Raw genomic sequence first — 22571 nt, 5'->3', positions numbered from 1 at the left:
TTTTACTTTTCCAATTTCCTTTACAAAGATATAGACAAAAAACTTGTCTCCTCTATTTCCATCTTCTACATAGCACTTATTTTCCTCCCTTCCAAAGTTTCTTTGCACCTGACAAATCCATTTTCATCACAGGATGAATCCTGGAAGATGCCTGGGAAATAATCCCACCTCACATGCAGAATTCTCTGTGGTTCTCTTTTGGGGGATTGCAAAATTATCCTCAATCATTTTTTCCATCTTTGCATTCATCTCTGTGTGTCTTTCAGGAGGCTGACTCACCACCCATTCAGCTGACTTAGTGCATTGCAGCAATATCTGTACCTGACATTTTCAATATGTCTTGGTGAGAAAATAAACAATGCAAATCTTAAAAGTTATCTGAAGAAAAGAAGTCCCCAGGAGGAAATCTCACCTTGCTATACTCCTTTACTCAATTTACTGAAGGCCCCAGGAAGAGGGAAGAAAAAACAAAAAGAAATAATACCCAATAAATGCTCATATGTAAACATTTCATTAGTTTTAGGAACTTAACAGCCAGAATTGCAAAAGAGTATGGAGAAAGGTCCAGGTAATTATGATTAAATGCAAAATGTTTTAAAACATTAACTGCACCCTGAGAAGCACTGATAAAATTCCATGAAAAACAGTAGTGATTTAATATGACAATTAAAGTATGTTTCAATCTTAGGCAATGGGTGTTCCCAGCATGAGGTTGCTTTTTTCTTGTTTGGGGGTCCTTTTATTCTGAATAGAAGCAAACAGTTTGCAGCACAGAAGAGAAAATGGGGTTATTTGAATTGCAAATTTCTGCTGCAGCCATTTGTTTCCCCTAATATTTTCTAGGGTGACTTGAAATTTGGACTATTTAAGTGTTTCCAGTTGAAACGCATTGCCCTTTTGTCATAAGCACCTTGAAACACCGTTCACAAGATCATCATCCCTGCCTTAGAGTTAAAGTAACCAAATGTGAGCAGAACAGTAGAAAATGATGGCTGGATTCCTCTACTGAATGCCCTTTTGTCACTATCTACCATTCCTTTCTGTAACATTTGCTTATTTCAACACAGAACAAAGCTGACAATTTGCCATTCTGCTTTTCCCAGTGAGCTGGGCTCTCTGAAGCATATCCTATAAGCCTGGCATTTTCACAAACAAGTTCATCAAAATGAACAAATGGAGGCGGGGCTGTATCAATTATATCCGTATGCTAAGCTATGCACTGTGCTATCCAATTCTAAGTGTTTGGCCACCAGAAAGAGCAAAGTTTTATTTGACTGAAATAATGAAAATGAAATAAAATGGAAATTAATTGAAACCTGATGAATGGTTAACAAAAGTGACCTGCACCCCTTACTTTGAGGTTCTCCATTAGTGGTCTGAACTACTCTAGGAAATACCGGAATTCCTTTCACTGTTAAAAGAATTTACCACAGACTCTGAGAAAAGGAGCTGCTCGAGTAAAGAACGAATTGCCTTTTAATTACATAGTAATTTAATGGAGCTCCCAGGTACACACTCGGTAAATACATTGTAATTATACATTCCTGCCCACAGAAATCGCCTGCTCTCTGATTTCATTCCACACTGCATGTTAGCTGGGCAGCATGGAGCATATTGAACCACCTGTCAAAGCAAATGTTCATTTATATACAGCCACTTGGGGAAATCTATTGACGTCTGCAATCATTTAATATCCAAAGCACAGACATTTAAGGAGTTCTCCCTACACTCACTTCCCTGGTTCAAAGGAGACTTTTCTCTTTGGTTGTCGGGGGTGGGCAGGAAAGGGCAGGGCCATGTTTTGGAAAATGATCTGAATTCTAGAATACCTCCCCGGTATCTTGGATATTTTCACTTATAATAATAAGGATGGTTTTCACTGACAGACTTCTTTTGAGCTGGAAATCTCAAAAGACACTTCACAGGTATTGTCTCCTTCTTGCTGTCTTACTGTCACGTGTGAGAAACCAGGCAGAACGCGCCACCTGTACTCCGTCTCTATAAGACGAGTCACCTGGGGGAGGGCACAATAGGCAGACCCTGGCAGGGATGGCCTTTTCACCACTATTGAATCAACCAGGAGGGGTAGAGCTTTTTGAATGGTTATTTTGGGATCAACATTTCAGTAACTCATTTCTAGTCACTGAAAACAGAATAATAAAGCATCCATCTAAATTGACATGGAATTTCATTCGTATGGGAGTCACAAAGAAAGAACCCTGGTACTTCCGGCACGCACACAAAACCCTTGAGAGGCATGTAAGTATTTTTTTTGGAAAAACACTTGTTTATCAAGGTATGTGAAAATAAAATATTAATAAAAAATGAAATTTATACCATTGTGACCAAGAAAACGGCTTGCTATTAGGCTCTCTGAGTAGCTTGGAACAAAATAGTGACAAAGAAAGTAGTCAAAAGAAAAAGTATTTCGGTGAGAGAGAATGAGATGTTTATGGAGTAGTGGTGGTATTTGATATACTTTTCAACACGCACGATATTAACTTGATAAAGCCAAGACTATCCAGTTCCTACCAGAGACGATAATCACATTCAGCACTTGAAAGGAATAGAGGCTGAAATATTATGTCCATTCTAAAGAAATTACAGTCCCCAGCATGATCCTGGACCTCATGCAAAAGGAGCCACCTCACAGAATAGCTATTGCTTCCCTAGCGCTTTGCTGCAAGTACTGAGTCCTCTGTGTGCAAATTAAGCAATGCAGACACACTCATTATGAAAACTGTGAAAAACTATCAAGAGCTTGGATGTAAAGAGCCATGAAAGTAATAAGAAAGACACTGGGGTCATTTAAAAGGCATGCAGTTAATTAATTAATTTTAAAAAGTGGTTTCCACTGTCGTGGTTCATTGGTCACTGGCCCCTTTTTATTGGATCCAGTAAAGTGCTGGTTTGCTTTCCTATTTTATACCACAGTACTGATAGACTTTCTATTGTTTCCGCTGAGAACACATGATTTGTGGGCACCAAGTTGATCAATGAGATAGGATGGCAAACTTATTAAGACTCTGCCTGTTGGTGGAACTAAATCTTCCTTTCTTATCTCCTTATTTGTTCCACCATATCTTCACTTCTAATTACCTCATTTCTAATTCAAACTTCCTTTTCTCAGATTAACACTTTTTATTTATCTTTGCAGGTCAGCCCTGGACAATCATTTTTAAAGCTTCTTAATCCTTTAGCATTAAAATGCATACACAATCACGGAAAATGAGAAAATGCAGAATCTTGTAACAGGAACACATAGACTTTTGTTGGGTCTTACAGACCTTCTGCTGTGCACACATCTAACTGGAATTTATTGGACTTCCCAATTACAGAAATATCTGAGTCATTTTACACGCGCGGGAAAGGCATCTGGATGAAGTGTGGAATAATAGTCACTGGCTTCTAGTATTAAAGATTGGACAGATGAATTGTATGTGCCCATCTCATTGGCATTTTATTCAGCCGCTTTGGACACTAGTGGATCAATTTGGATAAATTCTGTCTGATGTTTAGAAATAGATGACAATGAGCAGAAGTACCTTAACAATTTTTTAAGAAGTTAGAACCTACTGTAAATTTGAATGAGCTATAAGTATAGAGAACAGTCCACTTCTCATGCCCCAACTCTTTCCAAGGCTATGATTTGTCAGTAAGAGGTCAGTTAAAGTAAATGTCAATGGGCATCATAATTAGTGATTTTAAAGATGAGATACGACCTGGGGTCTATCTGTCCAAAGGCAGATATATGAAAATCTAGGGAGCTGAGAAAGGCCATATTTGTAACATTAAGTATCCAAATACTTAAAGAATCAGAAATATGAGGAGTCATGGAAAATGATGTGAAGAGTCCAAGAGATCAAATACCGTGCTCATAGACTTCTCAGAGTTTTATGAGGGTTGAAGGGCACAAAAATTATATAATGTGATTCATATAAAAAAGTAAAATCAAAATGTAAATATATATATGGTGAGGGATTTACTAGTATTTGGAATACAACCCTGGACTGCACAAAAAGAACTTGTCTTTTACATAAATAAGGTTGACTTCAAGATGGAGTCACCCTTCCTTTTGTAATCCCACATTTCAGAGGGTTTATTGGTCACCCCTGCTCAGACTGGGGTCACCAAATGGGGACATATCGCAGAGAACACTACAACCACCACCAAAAGTCTGTGGTTCATGTCAAGAAGGACATGAGTTTCTACCCAGCCATCTACAAAAGCATGGGATGCTTGGCCATTAGTGCTGTGACTGCTGCTATGGTTTCCACTGCTGATGTGTTTGCAGGCCCATCCTAACTTCTCCCACCTTGTGATGGAGACAGAGGTGGCGGGGGCTTCCAATCTGAGAGGCAAAGACTCCTGCATTGACACACAACCTCAATCAGTGATAGCAACACGCTCTCTGGAATTCTTGATTGTCAGCTGCCAAAACAAGGTGCACTAGTAGATGAAAAATGGCATCATCTTGCCTTGCAAAGAGGCAGCGTCACTACTGATAGCATTTTGTCACTGCTAGTCAAGTCCAAAAGGCCAGTCTTGTCTTCTCTGTCCAATGCAGCCCTTTGGGTTGCTAGGAAGTCAGCTGCGTGGTAAATGGCTTTATGCACTACCTAGTATTTATGCATCTCTTATGTCAGATCATTGACATTTCTGTCTTTAAAGTTTTAGAATTTGTAAAGCAATTGTAAATATGTTCTTTATATTCACAAAATCTTTAAAAAAGTTAGATTAGGTACAATTGATGTGCTTCAAAATCCAAGTTATTGTCATTACAACAAACTGTATTTAACAAATCTGATGCTGCAAAATAGATGCTCTCACTCTCCAGCTGGACTGTAAGCATCCTGGAAATAATAATTATCCTTTTTATCGTGTAATTTTAGCTCTATATCATTCTTTCAAATAGGCATCAAAACAATAATTGTGGTTGATTTCTAGCCTTTCATAAGCTATTTTTTTGCCAGTTTTATCCTTTTGAATATATATAAAACAATGTTATTTTACCTGGAATGCCCTTTATAGCAGACCTAAATCTTACCTTTGCTCATATCCCACCGTATCTCAGTTGTCTTCCCATCAGCTCTACTCAGAATGTTTACCTCTTTCCTCCTACTTCAGTAATGTATTGGTTGGAGATCAGATAACATACCCCTGTCTGTCATCTAGCAGTGCTATTTATGTAGTTTTCTCTGTCCTTTACTAGATCATGAGCATCTAGAGACCAGGACATTAATCCTTGAGTCCCAGAGTCTAACCAGTAGCTGACACATAGTAGATACTCAATATGTGTTAGGTCAAATTTATACCATTTTGTCATTTTAGAAAATAGTGCCATATACCAAAGAAAGAATCATATACTAGATCATGATCCCCTTGATGCCAAGGGCCATTTTTTATGGTTTTAACAAGACAACAGCATAGTCCATAGGCAGGTGTCAATACATGTATTAATTATAAAACTACAAATGCAATATAATTTGTCATGACCCTCAAATTACTGTATGACTAGGTGTGCATATCGGTTTGGGTTTTATTTATGATATTGTTAGTATGTACTAAAGAAAAGTGACAGGGTTAAGGAGTTCTCACCCAGGAAGAACAGTTTCAGGGAAGAAAAATGCCACCATTTTTTAAATGCCCTTTCTTATATTCTGCTGGGCAGTGCACAGCAAGAGCATCATTGATCACAAACACCCTTTATGGCTTTGCCTTAATAATAAATCACACGGCTCGCTGTATCTGTTGTTAGTCAACAATGCACACCTCCACATTCATTGGGGGAACGTGTAATTATCTGAGCTGTAGCCAGTTTAGTTAATACCAGGGGAGCCCTAAATAGGAATTAGAGGTTTCTATAAAAGCTTTTTAATTTGTTACTCCACAGCTCATTTACATGGTATGCTATATGTCACTGAAAATGCACCTCCTACAATTCAGGGACTGGAGAGAAAACATTATGCACATCATGATATGTGTTATAAAAATGTTCTTTTTAAAATCCTCACTAAGGTTGCTGTAGAAAGCAAGAAAGATATAACTAAGTACTGTAAAGCCACAGTGAATAATTCAGAAGTTGTGTATGTACATTTTACACAGTTGGCAAGAGGACTGGGGCTAGGCTTTGCTGACTAATTGAAGTAATTCTATAGACTCCAGGGACACATAAAAAGCTGTCCTACCCTAACTTACAAGAAAAGAAGAGATCAACCAGAGAACTTGTATGCATATATGTATAACCCATGAACACAATAGGGTGGTGAAGGTCTGGAGAGATGGGGGGGGAGGGGGAGAGAAAGGGGGCCTGAAAGAGGTCAATGGTGGGGAAAAGGGACATATGTAATACTTGTAACAATAAAGATTTAAAAAAAAATTGCTTTCTCTTACTTTCTCCAGATCCTAATAAGAAGTAATTAGTTTTAACAGACTTAGGATCATGTTTTTCTTAGGGAACCACCCATATTCCAGCTTCCACAGTGGAAAAACAGAACTTTTAAATAAAACCAAACACAGAATATCTTGAAAGTATCTTTGTAAATCATTGGGGCTTTTTCTTAATAGTGGATTTATGGCTTTCTGGATGCTTTTATTTACAGCCCAGCAGAGGTGAAAAATGACTGTGCATTCTTAAGCCAAAGAGCCTTTTTTGTCCATTTGTAAGGAAAATACTTTTCAAATCCCCCAATGTTCCGATTTAAAAAAAACACATACTCTTTCCATAAATCCTTCATCCAACATATAACAGTCTTACAAAGGTTTGATCTTCACTCTCTTGCTTACAATCTACATTTGCACCTTCTTTCCTGGTAGTAATTATGCCAGTTCTTCCTTAGTTGTCTCATAAATCACTATTTTTTAAATCAATATCTACAAAGCTCCTGAAGAAGGACTCAAGTGCATGACATGTATAAAGTTCTTATTTCAATTCCACTGAAACAGAGCCTTGGTCATTATTCTCTAAAATATCATGCTTGTTACTATATGCTTAATACTTGCATCCTAACTTTGTATATTTCTTTACAAATCTCTCCCTTCCCAATCTACAGTAGCTATAATGCTATTTTTGTAGTGAAAGATATTTTTGACTATGTGACAATTATATGCACAATGTGATTAACTATTAAAAAGTGAAATTGTTTGCCATATTTCAACTAGCTTATTCTTTGAGCACTTACCTAAATAGATAAATGTGTCAAGATTTAAGATTTCAGGCATGATCTAAGAGCTCTAACCAATAGTATAAGCTTGGAGACAAGCTTATACTATTCTTACAGAAGATGGACTGGAAAAATGCCAGTTTTATGGCTTAATTTGTTCCTAAAAGATAATAGCAAACAGCCAATGAAGAACACGTCCCATATCCTTTCAAATGCAGCTCTAAACATTAGGGTTCACATCTTGAAGTCTGCTTACTATTCCCCCAATTAGTGTAAATAACACAGTATTATGTATTTTAATAAGAATGCTTATACTTTAAAACTGAAAACTATAATTATATTTAAAATATTATTTTCCATGTGCTATTGTTTTAATGACCTGAATGCCCTTAGTGCAGCTCCTTAATCCATGACCCTAGGAAACTCTGTGCTGAATATGTTATCCTTTTTTCTAACAAAGATTCCCTTAGTAAGCATTCTTCAATAGCTGAAGGCCACATCTGGCCCTCCACCTATTTTTGTTGATCAAGTTTGCAGGAAGCCACCCATTGTCTTCACTATCAGAGAAGTGTAAACAAGAATCCCAGAACGCTCGTGAACCTTGAACCCATCACAAGGGACAGAGTTATGCATAGATTGTCTAGTCCAGACAATGGGGGCTCAAGCTATTTCCTGATCAAATAGTCTCAGAGTAAATATTTACTGACCTTTAAGATAGTCTGTCTGTTACTGCAATTACCTGCCTAAGAGCTAGATGTGTATCCAACATTGACTAAAAGGTTGGCGAGGCCTGGGCACCAGTGGGAAGTCCTTTCTCTTGCATTGGGCTTGCCTGCCTGGCCCCCAATATTTCCAAATTATTATTTATTGTCTCGTCTCTTTCATTTGCGTACGGCCCCTTCTCCAGATCCCGAACCCTGAACCACGCGGGACATGGGACATTCACAAAGTTCTAGTGAAGTATGGCCATACCCATTTGCTCACGAGAAGTCTATGGATGCTTTCACCCTGTAATAGTAGAGTTGCATAGTTGGAACAGAAACCATATGGCCCACACAGCCTAACATAGTTTCTATCTGGCTCTTTCCAAAAAAAAGTTGTCAATCCCTGGTTTAACTGATTTCATTCAAAATAAGTACATCTGTTTCCAATAGTGCCATTTTCTTTCAAATACCTATACATGCCTCGGCTGTCCCTTCAGTACTTCTAGAGAATGGAGTTCTAGAGAATGGAGTCCTTCCTCCTCCCCCTATCATGTTCCCTACTTTTCAGTACAGAGAACAAAGGAAGAGCAAGGGATCTCTGACTGAGTTAGACGAGGAGGAGGATGAGGAGAGGAAGCACATTTTTCCCCCTTGACTTTCTTAAAATCAGATATTTTTCTCTTCTTTTTTGCTAATATAGTGCTGTAAATATGTACATTTCCAGAAGGCTCATACACTTACTGCAGAAAATATGTTTTTTCTCTATAATTATTTCAATGAACTTTTATGGGAATTGTTTTACAATGGCACTTACAATTTACCCCTGTCCTCAGAAGTTTTAAGAATAGGTTCTCTTCCTGAGTCATGTGATATTCATCAAAAAGCCCTCCCCTTGCTTTCCACTTTAAACTTGTTAACCTCTAAGCAGAAAGAAGTTGTCTTTACCAGAATTATGTCTTGATGCAGTAATATAAAACCAGATATACCAAAAAATTTTCTTTCCCGACCGAGATTCAATTATATGAAGTTTCTGCATTTCAAACCTTTCTACTTTTTTTCCAAGTTTAAAAATTATGTGTAGAGTAAAAAAATTGACTTAGATACTAGCTAACTTAGTTTCAGTCAGAAATTTTGTTGACTCAAAATATCTTCATTTACAAGGATTTTGGCATTCTATGCATCACTGTTTATTTTCTTACATACGAGTAAATCAGTTTCTAGGTTTGAAAAAATATATGAAAAACTAATACTGTTGTGACAAAGATGTTTTTCCTCTGATTCTATGTGCAGACTGAATCGGTCATGTGACCTTTGACCTTACTCTCCTGTGAGGGTTGTCAGTGGAATTGATGCTATGGAAGTCAGTTGTCAGTTGTTCATAAATAAAATAGCCATTGAGGTAGTGGCCTTAAAATGAAAAGAGCCCACTGAAGGATGTTCTAAGTCAAAACATTTAAGTCTGAAAATTTGCCTTTATGTTTAGCAATTATATTTTACAAAACTTATTGTAATATCAGTATATTATATGCATGGTTCCATCCTTAAACATGCAATATAAAAATGTAGTAAAATTAAGAATTCAGAAGTCTCTTTGGTTGGATAATAAAGAAAGCAAGACAAAAGCTAAGGAGATAAAAAAAAAATGAGCCAGATTAAAAAAACATTACATTCAATGCCCTACTAATATTATTCTATAGAAACCTTATACTCTGGTAAAAATTAACTCTGTATGTATTCTAAGATGTGGAAAGGAATTAAGAATAAATACTTGTGTTTTGAAGTGAAAATGGTATGGAATGTGAGCCATTACTGAGGTGGAGAAGGGTAAAGGAACATATCTGTGGAAAGTTGGGAGGCATACTAAATTTTAGATGCTTAGGTGTATATCTTAGTATTTCGTCTCCACTTTGATGTCTAAATCCAGAGCTCAAGGTAAAGTGCGTGACTTGATTCAAATCTGAGAGTCATCAGAACAAACATTGGGAAATGAATGAGGTACTTAGAGATACATACAGTGTGCCTATATGAGAAGTCTCCACTTTCTACTATCCAAAGGCAGGTACAGAAGGAGCTGCTGTGAAAGTAGACGAAGAAGGAATAGATACCTGAAAACTAATTGAGTGTGGTCCCCCATAATCCAGAAGAGATTTGTGATGAGAGAGAAAGAAAACATGTCAAAGACCACAGAGAACTGTGCTAATTGCAGAGAGGTAAAGGAAGAAAATCCAGAGAAATGACCATTAGATTTAACCAATGAAAAGAGTAGTTTTGTTGGGGATGGAAACAAACTGAATAGTTGATGGAACATAAAGAAGACAGTACTGAAAGAAAAGAGACTAGTTAGATGATATCTACTCTTTTCAAAACATTTCACATTATCAACGAGAGGAGTTTAGATCCCCCTCCTCCTACTAAAAATATCAGGAAGCAAATTAAAACACACACCATGAATATTGTGGCTAAAGAGTGTGTTAGAGTAAAACAGTACATACAATATCTATACTAATAATAAAGGAATATGCAAAATTGTCCGGGACGCTGTCACAGTAACAGTAACAAACAAACAGCAGGCTGCATGGGGCGACAAGTCCAGCAGGGGGGTTAGTGACGGACAACCAAATGATTGAATAGCAGGCTGTGTGGGGCAACCAGGCTGGCAGGGGGGTTAGTGAGGGATGACAAATGACTGAACAGCAGGCTGCATGGAGTGACCAGGCCATCAGGGGAGACAGTTGGGGGTCACCAGGATGGCAGGGGGGTAGTTGGGAGTGACCAGGCCAGCAGGCAGGTGAGCAGTTAGAAGTCAGCGGTCCCAGATTGTGAGAGGGATGTCTGACAACCGTCAGACATCCCCAGAAGGGTCCCAAATTGGAGAGGGTGCAGGCTGGGCTGAGAGGACCCCCCCATCCCCATGCACGAATTTCATGCACCAGGCCTCTAGTGATATAATAATATGTGAAATTTTCCATCTTGTAATGATGAAGTATCCCATTGATAATTCATCTAAAGAAGACATTGGCATTGGCTTGGCATTCACGGAAAGCTACTTATAACTGTATGGTCAATTGTGTATACATGGTAAGATCCTAGCATGTTGCCCACAACAAAAAAATTGTGGAGGGCAAAATTAATTAGAGGAATATTTTAAAAAATCTTTGTCCAAATGAACATCATAGTGTGCATAAGATAAGGTGGTGAATTTCAAAATTATCTTTTCAATCTTTTCCTACATTATTTTGTTGGAGCAACAGAGTAGAGCTTGACTTGAGAAAGCCTCTAAAGTGAGACTTTCAAATGTGTGGAGGCAAGACTGTTTACCTTTATAAAGCAAAATCCCTTTTCCTGGTCCCTAATGATGCACTTAGACCAGGGCCACAGACCTTTGGAGTGTGAGGGTCACAGGAAGACAATTCAAAAAGAGGATACAATGGGGGGATAAGGACACACATGTAATACCTTAATCAATAAAGAAAAAAATAAAGAGGATACAAACTGACAGATTCAGGTACTGTACAAAAGTACTGCAGGGTAAAGGAATTATGGGTAACGAACTTAATGTACAGTAATGTGTTTTACTCTACTGGATTCTGCCAAGGGAGATTTACATGTGAAACCAACAAATGATGTGCAGAAGGCAGAAATTTGGGTTGAACTTTTAATTAGATTACACTACATCTGAATATTGATGAGAAGAATCAGTTCATTTACTTAAAAAGGTACCTGGATCGCCAAAAATTATGTGGGAAATGAATTGGTTTATAGTGGAAGGCTATTTTTCATGTAATAGATACACTGTAACAATTTTAAAATTTAGGAATATTAAGGCAGGGGTGTTGCTTCTGCTGATTGGAGCACACATTTTTTAATGCTATTTTATGCCTTTATTGATCCTGAATATGATAGTCGGTGTTGATGAAGTTTATAGTGCTGGTATTGAATTGTTACCCTTTTGAAAAAGGAAAGATTAATTTAAGAGTGATTTAAAATAATGTGTTCTTCCAGGAAATTGTATTTGTGGCTTTAGACACACTAAATTTTAACCATATTGCTGCTTTCACCACCCACCCCCCAGATAAGCCTTTGATAGAACTTTCCATAGGAAAGGCTTTGATAGAACTTTCCAGAGGAAAACCAACAAGTTTATTTGAAAAAAAAAAACTTTCCTGACATAATCAAAATAATCCTGGTAGGTGTCAGAGTGACAAGTAATGATTACCGATTGTTTACTTTGCTCCACTGTGCACATGCACAGACATCTTTAATCTTTGCAAATATCCTATAAAATGTGTACCTTTTTTATCCTGAGATTACAGATGAGGACACTGAGGTTTAAAAGGCTTGAGCGATTTACCCAAGGTCAAACACTAGTGTAGAATAGAGCCTGGAATTGGGATAATTTTTACTTCAGTGCCTATCCTTTTAAATTCACCCATGCACTGCATAGCCATGACATTCAGCTTCTGAACAACAACTATTGTGTGGGTTTGAATTTCAGGTTTTCCCCTTATTACTTCTGTTTCCTTGGATAAAGTAACTTATTTTCTTGGCATAAAAGACTTTTGATTGGTAGAAAATAATAAAGGTGTTATTATTTTTATTAACTGTATAGAACTGCAGTGATGATTAAATGAAACAATGAATTTAAAGTATTTAGAATTACTCCTGGTATTTAGTAAATGCTTAATATATAATATGCTTTAGCCACAAGAAGAACACAATAACATTGCTGTATAATTTGAAAAACATTCCTCAGTCATTCAAAAATGGAAGTAAATTGGCAGAGAGAACAACAAAAAAGACATTTTAAAATTAGGGAATTAATCAGTGATGTGAATGATGAAGCTCAAATTAGAACTTTTTCGGACCTGCCCACTACCCTGCTAAATTAATAATTTTAAAGGGACATAGCAGTTTTCTAAATCCAGTGTTGTCACTATGTCATTGGCTTGCCTAGCTCATAAGTGATTTCAGCCGAAACCTTTCTAAAAGGATTACACTTGTCAAAAGTAAAACACAAGGAGTGACAATGGTTCATTCTCTGCATACATTTTGAAGTAGACAGAACATTGGAATTCTATGAGAAAAAACGAAGCCTGCATTCAGAATGCAACCTTAATCCAAATTAGTCAATGTGTGTGATCATGAAACCAAATAGAATTCCAACCCAGTCCTTCTCTAAAACCACCAGCTTTGGCTTTATAATTCTTAAAAAGTCATCTTCAACGATCATTGAAAGAGTGGAGAAAAAAATTCAGGTTGCCTTCTCTCCTTAAATTCTCATCAGGAGCTTGAAGGCAACTTTTCCCCGTCAAAGAGATTTTGACTCATGCACAGAACAAGTTCACACAGTGAGCTATTCAGCAGTAACAAGAGATGACAAATGCTTCACAGATGCCTTATCAACTCACTGCTCACTTGGAAGAGTAGAGGAGAATTGGGGTGGGTATCAATTCAACAGACTGGATTTCATTGTCAGGTGGTTTTAAAAACATGAAAGGTGGTTATCCTTAAAGGGCCACACTTCACAAACAACTGAACTCTCTATAGAAGTTTCTAACAGAGAGAAATGGCCTATGCATTTATCTAGTGATCGTATATTATCTAATATATGAATCAATTGCAGTGAGGGGATTTTAAAGGTGAAAATAGATTGTCCAAACAAAATATGAAATACAACAAGGTATAATAGCCCACATTGTGAAATACTCACTTGAAGAAATGCTTAGAGGGAAACCATTAAAATTTTAAAATGAGCTCTATGGGCAAATGAGTTGAATCACTGTATATTATAGATCCCACTTAGAGATTATAATGCATATCTATCTATCTATCTATCTATCTATCTATCTATCTATGGCTAATATGCAAATAGACCGGAATAACTGAACAACCAAACAACCAGTCTCTATGACGTGCACTGTGGAACATGGAAGATGTTGGCAGCAGGCGACAGAGCACGGAACATGGTGGGCATTGGATGCGGTGGGATGGTAGAGGTGAGTGAGGGGCACCAGACCAAAGTGGGGTGCTGGTCACTGTCATTGTGGCGAGCCTCTGGTGTTTATTGAAAATTCTTTGCTCCTGTGTGCCGCAGCCCCACCTGGCACTCACACCTGTTGCCGGTGCCAGCCCCGCTCACACCCACTGCTGGCGCCATAGCTGACGCTCACGCCCATTGCTGGTGCCCAGCGCCAGCCCCGACCGCTCAGCGCCATCAGCAGGTGTGAGCGGCAGCTCCTGGCCCCGATTGCCCATCAGGGCTTCTCCACCTCCCCCTGCTCCTGAGGGGCGATTGAGGCAGCAGCTGCCACTGGCACCAGCTGACAGCTCCAGCTCCAATCGCTTCACACCAACAGCAGGTGTGAGCGGGGGCCAGCGACGTCATGTGTGGGAGCAGTAGCAGTGGGAGCGAGGCTGCCGGCAGAAAGGGAACCTTTCAAGGTGCACAAATTCATGCACTGCCCCCCTAGTTAGCAAATAAAATGCTTTCAATAGATCTGCAATTACATGAATCTATGTAACTTTTTCTAAACAGTCATCCCAAAATTTAGTTACCATCAAACCTTACCATGAGGTGCCTTTACAGATGAAAAGAATAGCAACTATACCATTAGAAGCTAGAGGAGTAAGCATAAAGCATAATATGGAAACTACCAATTTTCAATTGTTGTGCACACAGAATATTCATTCATAAGTAATAAGTGGTTGGGCTTAGAAAAGCAGGTTATCAGAGAAGTGGAAATAACTGATATAGGCCTTGACTGCTAAGCAGTTAGTTGTTGCTAAGCTTTAAAATACAATATCAATGGTCAAGCTATTATTCTACTTATAAAAATAAAAATGTGTTCAAGTAAGTTTTGAAAAATAAAACAGATCAAGAAAAAAAAACACTTCATTTAACTGAAGTCATGTATAAAATATAAAAAGTAGAGAATAGACAATTATAAAATATTTTGCTGATTCACATAATTCACATATTTTACAAATATTTTGAGCACTTATTAAGTAACACACACTTTCCCAGATATTGGCAGGATAGCAGTGACTCAGATGGCTTTAATAATCTTCATGGAACTTATATCATAATGCAAGAGAGAAAGAATAAACAAGTATTTTAACAAACAAATATGTAATGTGAGGTAGCAGCATAAATAATAAATAATCCACATTCCCATGGAATTCTAATGCAAAAGACCAACATGAAAACAAGCCAAGAGTGCAATATAGTGGGAATAATAAGGACAATTAAAGAAATAAAATAGGTTTAAGAAATAGAGGGAGATGAATCTTTTTAATATGATGGACAAGAAAGACCTTCTTGAAGAGGCTACTTTAGAGACATGAGGGAAGTGAGAAAGGAAACCATGCACTTCCCTGTTGATGGAAACCAGGTTAATTTTAATTTTTTCTAGTGTAAAATAATTTAAAAATCATGTGTTTGTGTCTCCTTTTGTGCACATTAAAGAGTGTCTTTAGGTTATATAATAAAAAAGATTAAAGGGTTGTTCGTCAAGTTTGCTGGATACTGTCTTGCACATCACCCTCCAAAATGAATGTACAAATGTATATCCACCCAGGAAAACACAAACTTAAAGGTGGGAGTTGGCGTATCTGTGGTCTCAAGGGAGTCACGAATATTCTAGTTGTGTGTTTTTCTCTGTCCTCCCACTGCCCAGAAAGCTGGGGCTTTAGTTATCTGTTCTGTCATGCCCCTGATGTTGACACAGTCTTGGGAACTGCATGGCAAGTAGAGGACCTAAATCTCAAACTTTTCTGGCCAAAGAACAGAAAAGGAGAATCCCAGGGAACTAGAAAGTACCAGGAAAATTTTGGAGAGTGGGGAACTCAGAAATGCAAAACCATAGAGGTTTTTTTGTGTGAACTGATGGCCTCTAAGTAATCTAAATACACTAACACAAGGAGAGAGAGAAAGATTGATAAAATGGGTTTACAAACATTGATTCAATGGCATGCTAGCTATAAGAAACTCACCTCAAATGCAATGATATAGTTAGGCTAAAATTAAATGGAAGAAAAAAATATTTACCAGACAAACACTAACCAGAAGAAAGCTGGAGTGGTTATATTGAAGTGGACTTCAGAGCAAAGAAAAACCAGAAATATATTTTGGGGGCATTTCATGACAAAAGTATAAATCTACCAAGAGGCCATAACAACCCTCAATGTATATGAACATAAAAAGAGAACTTCAGAACATGAAGCAAAATCTGAAAGAACTGAAAGTAAAAAGAAAAAAAAAGGAAATCCCCAATTATAGCTGTGGATTTTTTATCAGTTATATATAGAACTAGTAGACAGAAAATCAGAAAAGATTGAAAAGAACTGAACAGTACCATTCACCAATGGGTCCTAATTGATGTTTATAGAATACTCTACTCCCAAACAGCAAAATACATATTTTTCAAGTTAATCTAGATGACCATATCCTGGTCCATAAAAATAAAATTTAAAAACCTTAACCATGTGAAGTGATTGAAATATCTTTGCTCCCCATCCACATGACTTTCAACCCAAGAGACCCAATTCTATCCCTAAATCCATATGTCCTTCATAGTTCTCATTGCAGAAATGCAGTGTTTCTGAAGCCCATTGGCTCATGGAACATTTCATTTTTATTTTAAGTCACTTCTCAGGCTTAGTGTTCCACAGAACAGCTATTTATAAATCACTGACATAAATAAAGTTAATTAAAACCCAAAGTATATATGTCTTCTACACTCAGCTAACAGTCATTCTTTTCATCTTTACCCACATATTTATCAATGACTTTTAACAGTTTGAAATATATACAAGAAAAACACCCAAGAGAATTACAGTTAATATTACAACTAAAATTTATCTCTTTAAAGCATGATTTCAAAGAACAGCTGTAGTTTCAAGTGAGAGCAACCTATACCTAAATCTGAAGATACTGTTTGCCACATATTGATATAGTGGTTGTAGAAAATGCTTCATTCTTTGAGTGGTAGACTCACTGAGAAGCTCTTATAACTATATATTGATTTCTTAATGCTTTAATTTCCTTTAAATCTAGTTACTTGTCTTGATCTGGCTTTTTACAGTAAAAACTTAATCACACTTGTTCATTGGTTCACCACTTTGTGGTCTTTTGTAAATTTCAAGAAGTTCTGATTACTATTGAGATTAAATATGGTGACCATTGACCTTGGGAGAAAGGTGAAAGAATACCTTACATATTAGCTTTTGTAAGCAATCTTTTTATTGGGAGATTTTTTTTTTTTTGTTCTGTAGTTCTGTGTTCTCCCAAGGATGCTAATTAACATTCATCTATGAAAATACTTGCCTTGTATTATATCTAAGGAGTATTTGTATTACAATATGAAACTAGAGAATATCTTTCGCAACCTTCAAACCTCTGCCTTAGTATTTACATGTATCATTCTTCCTATCTCTAATTTTAGGTGTGTATCAAACCATGTAGAATGAAGTGATTTTTATCCTTTTCTTTCTATTAGGGTGGTGATAAACACAAGAATGAGGTACAGAGTCAAGTGTCACAAGATTATAGTAAAAGACAGAAGACGAGCCTTTGAAATCCCACATTCAAAGACAAATTAACAATTAATGTACCCACATGAGCTAGTTATCCAAATCTCACCTCCTTTCTGAGTCTTACTTCCAGAGGATCCTGATTGCAAGGATCCTTACACATCATTGTAAAGACCTCTGCCTTTAGACTCAATGCATATTTCACTCTTTAAAAAATCCAGATAAAATCAATGCTTATCCTTTCTTCAGCACTCACAGCAGTTAACTAGTTAGTTGTTGTTTTTCCAGTAGTGGGTGAGTGTTAAACCATTTACTACTTCTCTTATTATCCTATTTATTGCCTCTAGTCTTTCTTTTTGGGATTAGAGCCCCATGGCTGTGAAATAATGGAAAATTAACTACAATTCTTGCTAATTTAGTATGAAATATTAATATTCTTCATTAATTCATTTTTGATGAGCATCCCTAAGCAATTTCTATGTTCTCAGTTCTGTCCGGGGAACTAAACTTAAACTCTGGGAGGATGGGGACATGATTGACATGATTGTTTCATGTTGTTCTTTCCTAGGATTAGCATAGTTTATGTGATAAGCAACCACTCATTAATACATGCTGAATAAATAATTAATTTGAGGTTACAATAGTAAAGAGCATATTTTTGGTGCCTACATTTACGGAACTTACTAGTATAGTCAATGAAGAGGGATTTTTAAACATATGATTATATTATGTAGTCATAGTGTGATGAAGGATTGTATCATAGTGATGGTAAGTAACATTTACAGAAATTTATAACATGATTGCTACTATCCGATAAAATAACAATAACAGAAGCCATTAAAATACTGATCAGTGTTCTTAGAGAAAATTGGGAGGAATGGACTAAGAACAATTTTCAGATATTACTTGTTTGGAACATGAGTAGGCCAAGTGCTGAAATGCATCTAACAGAATTAAGTCAACTTTATAAATGGTGCCAAGGTTTTTATTGTATTTGTTTAGAGGTTTCTCAAAAATAACCTGAGACTTTGCCAATTTACTTCAAAATGAATTCTATGACTATTCTGATAGAAAGCAAATCTAGCAAATCTATGGCCTTAGCATATTCACTAAGAACAAGAGTAGGCACAAAAAAATCCAGAGTAATTTCAAAGCAGATGTTGATTTCTCCCACATTCTTCTCATAGATAATTTATTAAAGGCTCGAAAGTGTCAATTCACAAATCAAAGACACATTTGTATCTTCAGGTTCTTACATTTAAAAGGAGAAACGCATTCATGTGTAAGTAGAAAATGTCATCTCGATTTATAATTACCTGTCAGCTTTCTGGAAAAATGAATATTCAAGGGCATAGGAAGAATCAGCCATACAACAAAAACATCATTGATTGCCCTGGAAGGCCTTGAATAAGCTGTCTTTTTACAAACCTTAGTGTGAATCTAAAATAACCTAAAGCTTTTCTCATAGACCATTAAAAAAATAGAATTTAACCAACAGAATATTGATTATAAGAAGTGATGTTTTATAGTTCCTAGAGCACTAATTGTCAAACTTTTTCTGTAAAGGTTCCAACTAACTATTTTAGGCTGTGCACCAGAACATTCTCTGCCAGAACTATTCAACTCTGCCTTCATAGTGTGAAAAACAGCCTACGCAAACAAACAAGTGTGGTTGATAAAACTTTATTTAAAGCAGGCTGCAGACCAGATTTATCTATGGACCTTCAATCTTCAGATTCTGTTCTAGAGGATATTCAGATTACAAAAGCTTAGGGGGTGCTCATATTTGAATGATCATAGCCAAGTCCATTCTAAATCTTGAAAGCCATAGTATTTCAGGCAATATCTAGCCTGGTGAATAAGTCCAATTTATGTGAAACTATCAAATACCCAATGTAAACTTCACCTGAACTTTCCTGCAGTTGACACATTTAGGGAAATATGGGAAGGGATATTTTAAGGACATAAATTGACCCATAAAATGATGTTTAATAAGAGGGATGCTTGAATTATGTGCTTTCAATATTTACTGGGGGAACCACCCAGAAAGGCTTTGCTTCTAAGAGTTCATATGACCTCTACACTCTAATTTTCCTAACTCTTAAAAAAGAAAGAAAGAAAAATGTGTGAAGTCATTGAACTTTGAAATTATCTTGAATTAGAAAAGGTCCTAGCATTATAAATGAAATGGATTATTTGATGATGTCACCAATAGTAGGGAATCACTTCAGGGAGAGCCAGTGACAACTAAGGACAAGTGTTCCATCATGCAGCTCTGCTGTCAGCGTTGAAGACCGAGTTGCCAGGGACATTTTAATGACAATTACAGCAAGATGATGTAATGCTTTAAAGCGTGAATGTCATACATTACAGTCTGTTCAGCACCCTCCAAAAAATGTGCTGCCAATAAGCTAAAATACATAATTGCTTACAAAGTAGAAGCAAATGGGGGTCACTTCAGAGAATACAGAGTACAACTTTTTATATGGTTGTATTAGTATACTTACATTTCTTTCTTTAAAAAGTCAATTGGTACTTTATTATATTTAATTATTAAAAAGTAAGATGCTGCATTTAACTGTGAATATATAATAGCCCCAATCCAAGTACTTTTCAAGAAATATAATCTCAAACTTCTGGAACCTCACTAGAGAGAACATATGGATGGAGGACTGCCTTAAAGATATATTGCCAGTGCTTAGACATCATTTTTTTAAAAAAATCTACCTTTCCTTAATTAAGTCAGGCCAACAGAGAAACTTCTCAGGTCCACCCCACCACCCCATCATACTTTGTTGTGATGCTATAAACATAAATCGGTGACTCTTACGCAGTATGTCTATGTGCCCTGGTTTGCCTGGGACAATCCTGGCCCTGGCACAATGACCAGACTAATGCCCTCCAGGCACCATTTTGCAGAAGGTTTAAATAAAGAAGATTTAAACAATGTGTTTTTTTTCCAAAAATCATCTGGGGAAAAATAAATTTTAATGCTCTCTCCTATTTTTTCCTAAACCAAGTAGGTAATAAAGAGAAGAATCCTGAATCAACAGAATTTCACTATTCTAGAACAGGTTTGTCTAACCTTGACTTTGAAGAGAAAAGACTATTGGCCTTTCTGCTTCTTGGTCAACAAAGAAGCTGAGATCTTGACTTGTGCATCACGGGAGCAAGAGTAGGATTCAGCAGGTGGATGGCATTGTACAGACCAGGTAGGTGACCACCCTATTACCTTAGGTTGCCCTCACTTTTTGAAAATCAGCCCCCTTTGCAAGCAGCCAGTCATTAAGGGACTAGGCAAATGTAAATCACTAAATCCTTTAAAAATACATCACTTCTCTTTAAAGCACTTCTTTCACCTGAATTCATATAGCTACATCATTTTTCAGTTATATCAGTCCACTATATTTTTAAAATATACAAATTTCAACTAATTTATAAGATACCACATTTATTCACTGAAGAGAGCAATGTTTCTTTTGGAGGAGCCATACCCAAAATGTAATTGTTGAAATCCTCTCATTGTCTCCCTTAGTTTACATTTATTATTCTTCCTGCCTGCATTTTTATATCATATTAAATCTCTGTTGGAACAAGGCAGATTATTAATAAATGAAAAAGTATGAATGAAATAATGAGGTGGCATAATAACCCTCAGAGCTTCTCAAATCATGCTGATACTTTCTGTAGACAGGATAGTACAGTTCATTTAACAATTATTAAATACTAGAGGCCCGGTGCACAAATTCATGCACCAATGGAGTCCCTCGGCCTGACCAGTGGGATCAGGCCAAAACCAGCTCTCTGACATCCCCCTAGGGGTCCCAGATTGCAAGAGGGCACAGGCCAGGCTGAGGGGCCCCACTGGTGCACTATCGGGGTCGGGGAGGGATGCAGGAGGTTGGCCAGCCGGGAAGGGTCCACCGGAGGGTGCCAAGGCATGTCCACCCCGTCTTGCTCTGTCCTGCCCCAGCAGCAAGCTAACCTATCCGTGGGAGTGTCTGCCCTCTGATGGTCAGTGCACGTCATAGCAACTGCTCAGCCAGTCAACTGTTATCCCCCTGGTGGTCAGTGTACATCATAGCAAGTGGTTGAGCAATCTTAGCATATCATTAGCATATTATGCTTTGATTGGTTGAACGGCCGACCAGGAGACTGGACACTTAGCATATTAGGCTTTTATTATATAGGATTAGCACTATACACTGCATTAGGGAACATAATCTCACCATCTCAAAACTATATATAATTTATTTATTTTCTTTATTTCTCCAGTAGTGCAGCTGTCCAACTCTTTATGAACAAATCTTACATTTTATCAAAGGAAGAGTTTTTCCTACCCAGTAATTTATTTAATATGCTTTGGCCTCTTTTGCATCCTACACAAAGTATAACTTTGTCAAGAGAGAGTGAAACCAAACATTAACTTCTTAGAGAACCATGGCTAAAAAGGAAATAGGATGGTAATGTAGTAACGTTGTCAGTTAAATTATGTTCCCTCAAAAGATAAGTTAAATTCCTAACCCCTGGTTTCTGTAAATGTGATTATATTTGGGAAAAAGTCTTGGTATGTTAGTTAGTTAACATGATGTTGTACTGAATTAGAGTGAACCCTAAGTCCTTATTGGAGGTCATATGAAGACACAGAGATATACAGACAAAGAAGGAGGAAGGTCATGTGACAATGGATGCAGGGATTAGAGTGAAACAGCCGCAGGCCAACCTGCACATGTCCCTGTAGCTAGTTACTGCCCTATTAAGTGTGTCATCAGACCTCACAGTTAGAAAAGCCTTTCATATACAGTCCATTCCAATTTTACCCTATATCTGATGAAATCACACTACTGGCTAGTTTGAACTTAACTCCTAAATGGAGAACTGGTGGATACCTAATCAACATAATGGTTTTCATTTAATAAACATATTCATCATGTCAAGTACAATGCTACATGTTTACCTATATGATCACTTTAACCCAACCTGCCTGACACATAGAAAACATTTAATAATATTTGTTAAATAAGTGAATAAACAAATACTTAACAAATCAATGTATAATAAAATTAAATTTAATAAGGACATCAAATTATAAAGAAAGCATGTGAAAATCCTCATACACCACAAATAAAGGATTCCTTTTATGCATGTTAGGGACCATTGAAAAATTGATGTT

The sequence above is a fragment of the Myotis brandtii genome, unplaced genomic scaffold, assembly GCF_000412655.1.
Source record: "Myotis brandtii unplaced genomic scaffold, ASM41265v1 scaffold550, whole genome shotgun sequence".
Taxonomy (NCBI): Eukaryota; Metazoa; Chordata; class Mammalia; order Chiroptera; family Vespertilionidae; genus Myotis; species Myotis brandtii.
The sequence above is the reverse complement of the archived record's forward strand: the minus strand, read 5'-3'. Positions refer to the sequence as shown.